This window comes from Coffea arabica, chromosome 7e, assembly GCF_036785885.1.
Source record: "Coffea arabica cultivar ET-39 chromosome 7e, Coffea Arabica ET-39 HiFi, whole genome shotgun sequence".
Lineage (NCBI taxonomy): Eukaryota > Viridiplantae > Streptophyta > Magnoliopsida > Gentianales > Rubiaceae > Coffea > Coffea arabica.
The window spans coordinates 24846902-24860005 of record NC_092323.1 but is presented as its reverse complement, the minus strand read 5'-3'; positions in this window follow the sequence as shown (position 1 = coordinate 24860005).

Below are 13104 nucleotides of genomic sequence, written 5' to 3'. Positions count from 1 at the left end.
CGGAAAAATTCGGCCAACTAGGTTAAGTTTTGGATACTGGAATTAAATTATCGGGTGTTATGAGATATTTAGAAAGTTAGGCAAACCATTAATGCAAGTGACATGTGTCACTTAGAGATTAAATTCTACTTTTGACTTACTATTCATGCTTTTACCATTTTACCAAAATAACTCAAAAATTTGACCCAAAAGTCCCCACAAATATCAAGCTCATAGCCGGCCCTCATTAGAGAGAAAAGAAAAGAAAAGCTCTTCCAAAATTGGATCCAAACTTGCTCAATCTTCCACTCCTACCGTTTAATTTTGGTTTTGCTCCACAAAACTCCTCCACTTGGTGATTTTAAAGTGATTGGTGAAGTTGTTTGGAAAGTTAAGGTGACCAATAGCTCTCTCTCTCTTGTTTCTAAGGTAAGTTGTGAAGAACCACCCTCCTCCTTTAATTGATGCTTAAATCATGCTTAGTGGTTGTATGAGATGCAAATTTATGGGTTATTTCTTGATTTGTGGTTGAAATGATGAAGTTTTATTATTTTTGGGGATTTTTCTGTTTTAATATAAGCATGATTGTGTGGCTATCTATGATGATTGGAAATGGTCTATATTGACTCTAGGAGGTGGAAAAAGTGATTAATTGCAACCAATTTCTGTTTTGGAAGAAAATTGAAAAACCTAGGGTTCTTAAGGGAGCATTCTGTACGAATTTTTAGGTCCTAGATAGAGGCCGAATTGGCCTTAGCTCAAAACATGAAAGTTGTAGGGAATGACATTTTAGAGGTGCCTACAAAATTTCAGGTCAATCGGAGTAGTGTATAATGAGATAAGTCGAAATTACTATTGCTGTTCTGGTTTTACCCGAAATTGAGAACTGCGCCTGTAATTGGTTGTTTTGGCTGGAATTGCTTCCGCATTGGTTGTTGAGGCCTTCTGATGAAATTTAGCCCTGTTTCTTAGCTTTCATATGGTTTTGGAATTTCTAGATTTGGACTTGGAGAGCCTGAGTTATGATGTTTCCGCTAGAATGCGTTTTGGTGAATCTGTTTTACGTTTTGATGTAGAATCTTGCATTTTTGACCTGTTTACACTCAAAACTGGGTTGAGTGACCTTCTGTGATGTTGTAGCCCTGTCTTTTAGCTTCGAAATGGTGGGTCTTGTACCCTCATCAAATAATCGTAGTGAAATTGGTGCCGTTACCGCAAAATGAGGTCAAAAACTGTTTTTTCAGGGCTAAAACTAATTCCATTTCCGGATTTTTCTGGTTTCCTCTAATGCTTATATATGCTTATGGAACCCTATTGTGATCGTGTTGGCATCGGTTTATGACTTGTAATCGAGTCTTCTTGTGCTTATTGGAATATTCTAGGGCTTGACTTTTATTTCCGGTCATTTTCCTAGCTAACTTTTGTACTTGGATAACCTTGAGCCTATTGAACGGCTGTGGTGATGAATGTATATTGAGTATGACTTTGGGAGTTGATTGAGGAAAATAATGAAACCGTGATGGCTGGAAAAGTAAGAAATGTAGGGGAGGTGCTGTCCAATTTTTCTAGGCCGATTGGTTCCTTTAAGTTTGAATTGGCTTGTGATAGAAAGGAAGGGCTTTTGGGTTGTTGAACCTAGGTCTTCATGTTACCTTTTTGTTCCCAAAAATCATGTTTTGTACCCTTGCATTAGTAATTATTTGGCGAGGCATACGACTAGTAGTCGAGCCTCACATGTGCATTTTGTTTACTCGATTCTGGATGTGAAACCTTCAATTGGTTTACTTTGATTATTTTAGGGTTTCTTGGCGATTAAAGCCAATCCGAAGTGAAAACTTTTGAGGTATCTGTACTTGAACCGGTGAGTGTTCCACTACCTGCTATCCGTTATGTGAAATATCTGAATATCTGAATACTTGATTTATGACTATTGAAGCCAAATACTGTTTTGATAAAATGGAGGCGAGGGTGTACTTTATCACACTCGTTCTCTGGTCTGTTCATATGCCAATTTTGAACGCGTATCTGAATCTGCTATCTGTATCTGTATCTGTATATGTTATCTGTATCTAGATCTGTATCTGTTCTGACGTCGTTTGGAAGCTTGTGTCCAACGACCTTTCCGTGACCTATGAGTTCAAATCCTGTGGCTAAGTTATTCGAGTCGAGCCGGCAAGGGCCTGGACGATTAGATAACGAACCACGGTAGTCTGTTTTGGGATCTTTGGGTATTGAGACCCTTGATTCCGGGTATACTCGAGTATTACCATTTCTGTTTCTGTTGAGGTGAGCGGGCCCGGTAAAGGGGTGTTTGGTGGACGGAATTTGGTGTAAAGTGGGGTCTACGGACGTGTTGGTTCTATATACGTTGACGGAGAGTCAACCGGCTTGGATCAAGTACTGCGCTGGAAAGCTGGCTCCTGAGAGCCACCTGTATCCTTCTGATTTGAATCATTGGTTCCTTTACTTTACGTCTGGCATGTGTACCTGATTTGTTAAATGTGAAATGCCATGATTTTACTGCTATATGTTTGGTACCTCATTGAGCGCAAGCTCACCCCTTTCTGTTCCTTTTTGTTTTCCTTACAGGAAAATAAATACTTTTGGACTGGATTTGACAATTGGCTGCCAAATTGAGCTAGTTGAACATATCTTTTGTATCGCTCATGTATTGAAACCCTAAATGTACTTTTGGGACCGTTTCCCTTTTTACTTGGCAAACCAGACATGTATCCACTGTTGAATACTTTTGTATGCCACTTTGGCTTGTAAATGCTAAGTTCAAGATGTGAATGTTTGCTTGATATTTGGTTGGGTTCTGACGGGTCGGTTACTATTCATAGCCGACTTCGGTTTCATTTTTTTTTATTTTGATATTTTGATTTGTTTACCGCGTTGGTAAGTTCCGGAATGCATTAGCTCGCTCTATCCCGAACCGTTAGTCCTGGCGAGAGCTGGGCAGGCGGTCCGCCGAACCCTTTGGTTCGCCTTAGGGGGAGGTGGGGCTGTCACAGTTGGTATCAGAGCCAGGTTCGCGTGGTCTCTGCGCGGAGTGAGCCTGGACTAAGTGGTGAATAGGTATGAAGGATTAAGTGCTCGTTCGAGCCTAAGCTCTGAATTGTGAATGTTATAGGCCTTAACTTTTCTTGTGGTATCTGAGGATCATAGATCGGTACGTCTGGTGGGAATTTTGATTGTAGATGGTTTACTATTGGGACTGGCCAGCCCGAGAGGTGAATTGTCTTATTTCGGATTCTTGTGCCTGAGTACTCCAGAGTTGAGGCGGTGTTATGTAGGTGAGAGTTGCATTTTGGGAACATGAATAGGCTTTGTTCGACTGGAATGAGTACAAGAGGTTAATGGATATTTCATTTGTATAATAGGTGATGTGAGAGACCGGACGGGGTTATTTTAGCAAGGTTTGGGACGATATATCCCTTTTCTTTTGATTCGCTCGTATATTGTTACTACATGCCGTCGGTTGTATAATTGTGTACATGAATAATTGCCTGATTTGATACGTATTTATATGTTTGATCATTTGTTTCCTTGATATGTGGAGTGTTATGTGCATATATGTTTATTTGTGTAATTGGTGGCCTCAATTTTAGATGCTTTAGTCAATTTCCTATTGCTATGTTTATTTACTAAAGTATCTTTGGGGGGGAAGAAAAGAAAAGAGAGGAAAAACAAAAATATGTATATATATATAATATCTAGCACATGGAAAGAAAACGGAGTCACGGACGTGGTCGTGGCCGTGGAACTAAGCGAGGCCAAGAACCAAGAGAAGAAAAGGGAAACAATAGTTGGACAAGGACCGAGAATGCCACTTGTACTTAGGAATGTAATTGACCCATTGTATTGCCCGATAGGCTAGCATCTGAGTTCCAGCAACTCCGTACGATGACACATTGGGTTGATACGTATCAAGAAATCGCGGTTCTCCGAGACGATATAGAGGTTCAAAGAAGGCTAACCGAGTACTAGGAAGGGCGATGGAAGCAAGAGTATTCGGAGAAACTTGAGCTCTTACACCAAAACATGGAGCTAAAGAGGAAATACGAAGAGATTTCCAAGGAGACAGTAGCAATGGCACAAAGCAATACTTTTATGGGGATTCCAGAGGAAGCTCAAAAGACAGGAATTGCAAGGCCACAACTGAAGATCTTCCATGCAAAGAAAAAGGGTAAAGTTGGAAGGCCATTTGTTAAGAGGGGCCGTGGAGCGAGTGGTGTGAAAAATTGTAGTTATTGTAGAAAATCCAATCATATTGAAGTAGATTGTTGGATAAAGGGGGAGAAGATGTCTATGTTATGGGAGCGCCGAGCATCTGATTGCTAATTGCCCGGGTTTAGTGCCCGAAAAGAAGGGAACCCAGCAGCCAACCAAGACCGACCCTGGACCGTCAAGTGGAGAAGGGACTGGAATGAAGAACCTCGTTTCTTCTGACTCTGAAGACGGAGAAGGTACAGGCCATTGGTTACTTTAAATTTTGAAGGAAAAATTTCGAGGGCGAAATTTCCTTAAGGGGGAGAGAGTGTGAGAACCCGTAATTTTTCCATTTTCTAGGTTTTATTATATTTCTAGGTTTTCTTATCTTCAATGGTTTGTTTTCTGCACTTTCTGTATCCGGAAAATTTTCTAGATAATTTTTATGAGTAAATATAGTTTTTAGATGATTTTTCTAATATCGAATAGATTTTGAGAAATTAAGAGCGTATACCGGACGTGGGACCCACAAGTGCGAAAAGTTCGGAAAAATTCGGCCAACTAGGTTAAGTTTTGGATACTGGAATTAAATTATCGGGTGTTATGAGATATTTAGAGGTTGCCGAGTGGATAGGTGTGAGAGAGACAAAAGTTAGGCAAACCATTAATGCAAGTGACATGTGTCACTTAGAGATTAAATTCTACTTTTGACTTACTATTCATGCTTTTACCATTTTACCAAAATAACTCAAAAATTTGACCCAAAAATCCCCACAAATATCAAGCTCATAGTCGGCCCTCATTAGAGAGAAAAGAAAAGAAAAGCTCTTCCAAAATTGGATCCAAACTTGCTCAATCTTCCACTCCTACCGTTTAATTTTGGTTTTGCTCCACAAAACTCCTCCACTTGGTGATTTTAAAGTGATTGGTGAAGTTGTTTGGAAAGTTAAGGTGACCAATAGCTCTCTCTCTCTTGTTTCTAAGGTAAGTTGTGAAGAACCACCCTCCTCCTTTAATTGATGCTTAAATCATGCTTAGTGGTTGTATGAGATGCAAATTTATGGGTAATTTCTTGATTTGTGGTTGAAATGATGAAGTTTTATTATTTTTGGGATTTTACTGTTTTAATATAAGCATGATTGTGTGGCTATCTATGATGATTGGAAATGGTCTATATTGACTCTAGGAGGTGGAAAAAGTGATTAATTGCAACCGATTTCTGTTTTGGAAGAAAATTGAAAAACCTAGGGTTCTTAAGAGAGCATTATGTACGAATTTTTAGGTCCTAGATAGAGGCCGAAATGGCCTTAGCTCAAAACATGAAAGTTGTAGGGAATGACATTTTAGAGGTGCCTACAAAATTTCAGGTCAATCGGAGTAGTGTATAATGAGATAAGTCGAAATTACTATTGCTGTTCTGGTTTTACCCGAAATTGAGAACTGCGCCTGTAATTGGTTGTTTTGGCTGGAATTGCTTCCGCATTGGTTGTTGAGGCCTTCTGATGAAATTTATCCCTGTTTCTTAGATTTCAGCTGGTTTTGGAATTTCTAGATTTGGACTTGGAGAGCCTGAGTTATGATGTTTCCGCTAGAATGCGTTTTGGTGAATCTGTTTTACGTTTTGATGTAGAATCTTGCATTTTTGACCTGTTTACACTCAAAACTGGGTTGAGTGACCTTCTGTGATGTTGTAGCCCTGTCTTTTAGCTTCGAAATGGTGGGTCTTGTACCCTCATCAAATAATCGTAGTGAAATTGGTGCCATTACCGCAAAATGAGGTCAAAAACTATTTTTTCAGGGCTAAAACTAATTCCATTTCCGGATTTTTCTGGTTTCCTCTAATGCTTATATATGCTTATGGAACCCTATTGTGATCGTGTTGGCATCGGTTTATGACTTGTAATCGAGTCTTCTTGTGCTTATTGGAATATTCTAGGGCTTGACTTTTATTTCCGGTCATTTTCCTAGCTAACTTTTGTACTTGGATAACCTTGAGCCTATTGAACGGCTGTGGTGATGAATGTATATTGAGTATGACTTTGGGAGTTGATTGAGGAAAATAATGAAACCGTGATGGCTGGAAAAGTAAGAAATGTAGGGGAGGTGCTGTCCAATTTTTCTAGGCCGATTGGTTCCTTTAAGTTTGAATTGGCTTGTGATAGAAAGGAAGGGCTTTTGGGTTGTTGAACCTAGGTCTTCATGTTACCTTTTTGTTCCCAAAAATCATGTTTTGTACCCTTGCATTAGTAATTATTTGGCGAGGCATACGACTAGTAGTCGAGCCTCACATGTGCATTTTGTTGACTCGATTCTGGATGTGAAACCTTCAATTGGTTTACTTTGATTATTTTAGGGTTTCTTGGCAATTAAAGCCAATCCGAAGTGAAAACTTTTGAGGTATCTGTACTTGAACCGGTGAGTGTTCCACTACCTGCTATCCGTTATGTGAAATATCTGAATATCTGAATACTTGATTTATGACTATTGAAGCCAAATACTGTTTTGATAAAATGGAGGCGAGGGTGTACTTTATCACACTCGTTCTCTGGTCTGTTCATATGCCAATTTTGAACGCGTATCTGAATCTGCTATCTGTATCTGTATCTGTATATGTTATCTGTATCTAGATCTGTATCTGTTCTGACGTCGTTTGGAAGCTTGTGTCCAACGACCTTTCCGTGACCTCTGAGTTCAAATCCTGTGGCTAAGTTATTCGAGTCGAGCCGGCAAGGGCCTGGACGATTAGATAACGAACCACGGTAGTATGTTTTGGGATCTTTGGGTATTGAGACCCTTGATTCCGGGTATACTCGAGTATTACCATTTCTGTTTCTGTTGAGGTGAGCGGGCCCGGTAAAGGGGTGTTTGGTGGACGGAATTTGGTGTAAAGTGGGGTCTACGGACGTGTTGGTTCTATATACGTTGACGGAGAGTCAACCGGCTTGGATCAAGTACTGCGCTGGAAAGCTGGCTCCTGAGAGCCACCTGTATCCTTCTGATTTGAATCATTGGTTCCTTTACTTTACGTCTGGCATGTGTACCTGATTTGTTAAATGTGAAATGCCATGATTTTACTGCTATATGTTTGGTACCTCATTGAGCGCAAGCTCACCCCTTTCTGTTCCTTTTTGTTTTCCTTACAGGAAAATAAATACTTTTGGACTGGATTTGACAATTGGCTGCCAAATTGAGCTAGTTGAACATATCTTTTGTATCGCTCATGTATTGAAACCCTAAATGTACTTTTGGGACCGTTTCCCTTTTTACTTGGCAAACCAGACATGTATCCACTGTTGAATACTTTTGTATGCCACTTTGGCTTGTAAATGCTAAGTTCAAGATGTGAATGTTTGCTTGATATTTGGTTGGGTTCTGACGGGTCGGTTACTATTCATAGCCGACTTCGGTTTCATTTTTTTTTATTTTGATATTTTGATTTGTTTACCGCGTTGGTAAGTTCCGGAATGCATTAGCTCGCTCTATCCCGAACCGTTAGTCCTGGCGAGAGCTGGGCAGGCGGTCCGCCGAACCCTTTGGTTCGCCTTAGGGGGAGGTGGGGCTGTCACAGTTGGTATCAGAGCCAGGTTCGCGTGGTCTCTGCGCGGAGTGAGCCTGGACTAAGTGGTGAATAGGTATGAAGGATTAAGTGCTCGTTCGAGCCTAAGCTCTGAATTGTGAATGTTATAGGCCTTAACTTTTCTTGTGGTATCTGAGGATCATAGATCGGTACGTCTGGTGGGAATTTTGATTGTAGATGGTTTACTATTGGGACTGGCCAGCCCGAGAGGTGAATTGTCTTATTTCGGATTCTTGTGCCTGAGTACTCCAGAGTTGAGGCGGTGTTATGTAGGTGAGAGTTGCATTTTGGGAACATGAATAGGCTTTGTTCGACTGGAATGAGTACAAGAGGTTAATGGATATTTCATTTGTATAATAGGTGATGTGAGAGACCGGACGGGGTTATTTTAGCAAGGTTTGGGACGATATATCCCTTTTCTTTTGATTCGCTCGTATATTGTTACTACATGCCGTCGGTTGTATAATTGTGTACATGAATAATTGCCTGATTTGATACGTATTTATATGTTTGATCATTTGTTTCCTTGATATGTGGAGTGTTATGTGCATATATGTTTATTTGTGTAATTGGTGGCCTCAATTTTAGATGCTTTAGTCAATTTCCTATTGCTATGTTTATTTACTAAAGTATCTTTGGGGGGGGGGAAGAAAAGAAAAGAGAGGAAAAACAAAAATATGTATATATATATATAATATCTAGCACATGGAAAGAAAACGGAGTCACGGACGTGGTCGTGGCCGTGGAACTAAGCGAGGCCAAGAACCAAGAGAAGAAAAGGGAAACAATAGCTGGACAAGGACCGAGAATGCCACTTGTACTTAGGAATGTAATTGACCCATTGTATTGCCCGATAGTCTAGCATCTGAGTTCCAGCAACTCCGTACGATGACACATTGGGTTGATACGTATCAAGAAATCGCGGTTCTCCGAGACGAAATAGAGGTTCAAAGGAGGCTAACCGAGTACTAGGAAGGGCGATGGAAGCAAGAGTATTCGGAGAAACTTGAGCTCTTACACCAAAACATGGAGCTAAAGAGGAAATACGAAGAGATTTCCAAGGAGACAGTAGCAATGGCACAAAGCAATACTTTTATGGGGATTCCAGAGGAAGCTCAAAAGACAGGAATTGCAAGGCCACAACTGAAGATCTTCCATGCAAAGAAAAAGGGTAAAGTTGGAAGGCCATTTGTTAAGAGGGGCCGTGGAGCGAGTGGTGTGAAAAATTGTAGTTATTGTAGAAAATCCAATCATATTGAAGTAGATTGTTGGATAAAGGGGGAGAAGATGTCTATGTTATGGGAGCGCCGAGCATCTGATTGCTAATTGCCCGGGTTTAGTGCCCGAAAAGAAGGGAACCCAGCAGCCAACCAAGACCGACCCTGGACCGTCAAGTGGAGAAGGGACTGGAATGAAGAACCTCGTTTCTTCTGACTCTGAAGACGGAGAAGGTACAGGCCATTGGTTACTTTAAATTTTGAAGGAAAAATTTCGAGGGCGAAATTTCCTTAAGGGGGAGAGAGTGTGAGAACCCGTAATTTTTCCATTTTCTAGGTTTTATTATATTTCTAGGTTTTCTTATCTTCAATGGTTTGTTTTCTGCACTTTCTGTATCCGGAAAATTTTCTAGATAATTTTTATGAGTAAATATAGTTTTTAGATGATTTTTCTAATATCGAATAGATTTTGAGAAATTAAGAGCGTATACCGGACGTGGGACCCACAAGTGCGAAAAGTTCGGAAAAATTCGGCCAACTAGGTTAAGTTTTGGATACTGGAATTAAATTATCGGGTGTTATGAGATATTTAGAGGTTGCCGAGTGGATAGGTGTGAGAGAGACAAAAGTTAGGCAAACCATTAATGCAAGTGACATGTGTCACTTAGAGATTAAATTCTACTTTTGACTTACTATTCATGCTTTTACCATTTTACCAAAATAACTCAAAAATTTGACCCAAAAATCCCCACAAATATCAAGCTCATAGTCGGCCCTCATTAGAGAGAAAAGAAAAGAAAAGCTCTTCCAAAATTGGATCCAAACTTGCTCAATCTTCCACTCCTACCGTTTAATTTTGGTTTTGCTCCACAAAACTCCTCCACTTGGTGATTTTAAAGTGATTGGTGAAGTTGTTTGGAAAGTTAAGGTGACCAATAGCTCTCTCTCTCTTGTTTCTAAGGTAAGTTGTGAAGAACCACCCTCCTCCTTTAATTGATGCTTAAATCATGCTTAGTGGTTGTATGAGATGCAAATTTATGGGTAATTTCTTGATTTGTGGTTGAAATGATGAAGTTTTATTATTTTTGGGATTTTACTGTTTTAATATAAGCATGATTGTGTGGCTATCTATGATGATTGGAAATGGTCTATATTGACTCTAGGAGGTGGAAAAAGTGATTAATTGCAACCGATTTCTGTTTTGGAAGAAAATTGAAAAACCTAGGGTTCTTAAGAGAGCATTATGTACGAATTTTTAGGTCCTAGATAGAGGCCGAAATGGCCTTAGCTCAAAACATGAAAGTTGTAGGGAATGACATTTTAGAGGTGCCTACAAAATTTCAGGTCAATCGGAGTAGTGTATAATGAGATAAGTCGAAATTACTATTGCTGTTCTGGTTTTACCCGAAATTGAGAACTGCGCCTGTAATTGGTTGTTTTGGCTGGAATTGCTTCCGCATTGGTTGTTGAGGCCTTCTGATGAAATTTATCCCTGTTTCTTAGATTTCAGCTGGTTTTGGAATTTCTAGATTTGGACTTGGAGAGCCTGAGTTATGATGTTTCCGCTAGAATGCGTTTTGGTGAATCTGTTTTACGTTTTGATGTAGAATCTTGCATTTTTGACCTGTTTACACTCAAAACTGGGTTGAGTGACCTTCTGTGATGTTGTAGCCCTGTCTTTTAGCTTCGAAATGGTGGGTCTTGTACCCTCATCAAATAATCGTAGTGAAATTGGTGCCATTACCGCAAAATGAGGTCAAAAACTATTTTTTCAGGGCTAAAACTAATTCCATTTCCGGATTTTTCTGGTTTCCTCTAATGCTTATATATGCTTATGGAACCCTATTGTGATCGTGTTGGCATCGGTTTATGACTTGTAATCGAGTCTTCTTGTGCTTATTGGAATATTCTAGGGCTTGACTTTTATTTCCGGTCATTTTCCTAGCTAACTTTTGTACTTGGATAACCTTGAGCCTATTGAACGGCTGTGGTGATGAATGTATATTGAGTATGACTTTGGGAGTTGATTGAGGAAAATAATGAAACCGTGATGGCTGGAAAAGTAAGAAATGTAGGGGAGGTGCTGTCCAATTTTTCTAGGCCGATTGGTTCCTTTAAGTTTGAATTGGCTTGTGATAGAAAGGAAGGGCTTTTGGGTTGTTGAACCTAGGTCTTCATGTTACCTTTTTGTTCCCAAAAATCATGTTTTGTACCCTTGCATTAGTAATTATTTGGCGAGGCATACGACTAGTAGTCGAGCCTCACATGTGCATTTTGTTGACTCGATTCTGGATGTGAAACCTTCAATTGGTTTACTTTGATTATTTTAGGGTTTCTTGGCAATTAAAGCCAATCCGAAGTGAAAACTTTTGAGGTATCTGTACTTGAACCGGTGAGTGTTCCACTACCTGCTATCCGTTATGTGAAATATCTGAATATCTGAATACTTGATTTATGACTATTGAAGCCAAATACTGTTTTGATAAAATGGAGGCGAGGGTGTACTTTATCACACTCGTTCTCTGGTCTGTTCATATGCCAATTTTGAACGCGTATCTGAATCTGCTATCTGTATCTGTATCTGTATATGTTATCTGTATCTAGATCTGTATCTGTTCTGACGTCGTTTGGAAGCTTGTGTCCAACGACCTTTCCGTGACCTCTGAGTTCAAATCCTGTGGCTAAGTTATTCGAGTCGAGCCGGCAAGGGCCTGGACGATTAGATAACGAACCACGGTAGTATGTTTTGGGATCTTTGGGTATTGAGACCCTTGATTCCGGGTATACTCGAGTATTACCATTTCTGTTTCTGTTGAGGTGAGCGGGCCCGGTAAAGGGGTGTTTGGTGGACGGAATTTGGTGTAAAGTGGGGTCTACGGACGTGTTGGTTCTATATACGTTGACGGAGAGTCAACCGGCTTGGATCAAGTACTGCGCTGGAAAGCTGGCTCCTGAGAGCCACCTGTATCCTTCTGATTTGAATCATTGGTTCCTTTACTTTACGTCTGGCATGTGTACCTGATTTGTTAAATGTGAAATGCCATGATTTTACTGCTATATGTTTGGTACCTCATTGAGCGCAAGCTCACCCCTTTCTGTTCCTTTTTGTTTTCCTTACAGGAAAATAAATACTTTTGGACTGGATTTGACAATTGGCTGCCAAATTGAGCTAGTTGAACATATCTTTTGTATCGCTCATGTATTGAAACCCTAAATGTACTTTTGGGACCGTTTCCCTTTTTACTTGGCAAACCAGACATGTATCCACTGTTGAATACTTTTGTATGCCACTTTGGCTTGTAAATGCTAAGTTCAAGATGTGAATGTTTGCTTGATATTTGGTTGGGTTCTGACGGGTCGGTTACTATTCATAGCCGACTTCGGTTTCATTTTTTTTTATTTTGATATTTTGATTTGTTTACCGCGTTGGTAAGTTCCGGAATGCATTAGCTCGCTCTATCCCGAACCGTTAGTCCTGGCGAGAGCTGGGCAGGCGGTCCGCCGAACCCTTTGGTTCGCCTTAGGGGGAGGTGGGGCTGTCACAGTTGGTATCAGAGCCAGGTTCGCGTGGTCTCTGCGCGGAGTGAGCCTGGACTAAGTGGTGAATAGGTATGAAGGATTAAGTGCTCGTTCGAGCCTAAGCTCTGAATTGTGAATGTTATAGGCCTTAACTTTTCTTGTGGTATCTGAGGATCATAGATCGGTACGTCTGGTGGGAATTTTGATTGTAGATGGTTTACTATTGGGACTGGCCAGCCCGAGAGGTGAATTGTCTTATTTCGGATTCTTGTGCCTGAGTACTCCAGAGTTGAGGCGGTGTTATGTAGGTGAGAGTTGCATTTTGGGAACATGAATAGGCTTTGTTCGACTGGAATGAGTACAAGAGGTTAATGGATATTTCATTTGTATAATAGGTGATGTGAGAGACCGGACGGGGTTATTTTAGCAAGGTTTGGGACGATATATCCCTTTTCTTTTGATTCGCTCGTATATTGTTACTACATGCCGTCGGTTGTATAATTGTGTACATGAATAATTGCCTGATTTGATACGTATTTATATGTTTGATCATTTGTTTCCTTGATATGTGGAGTGTTATGTGCATATATGTTTATTTGT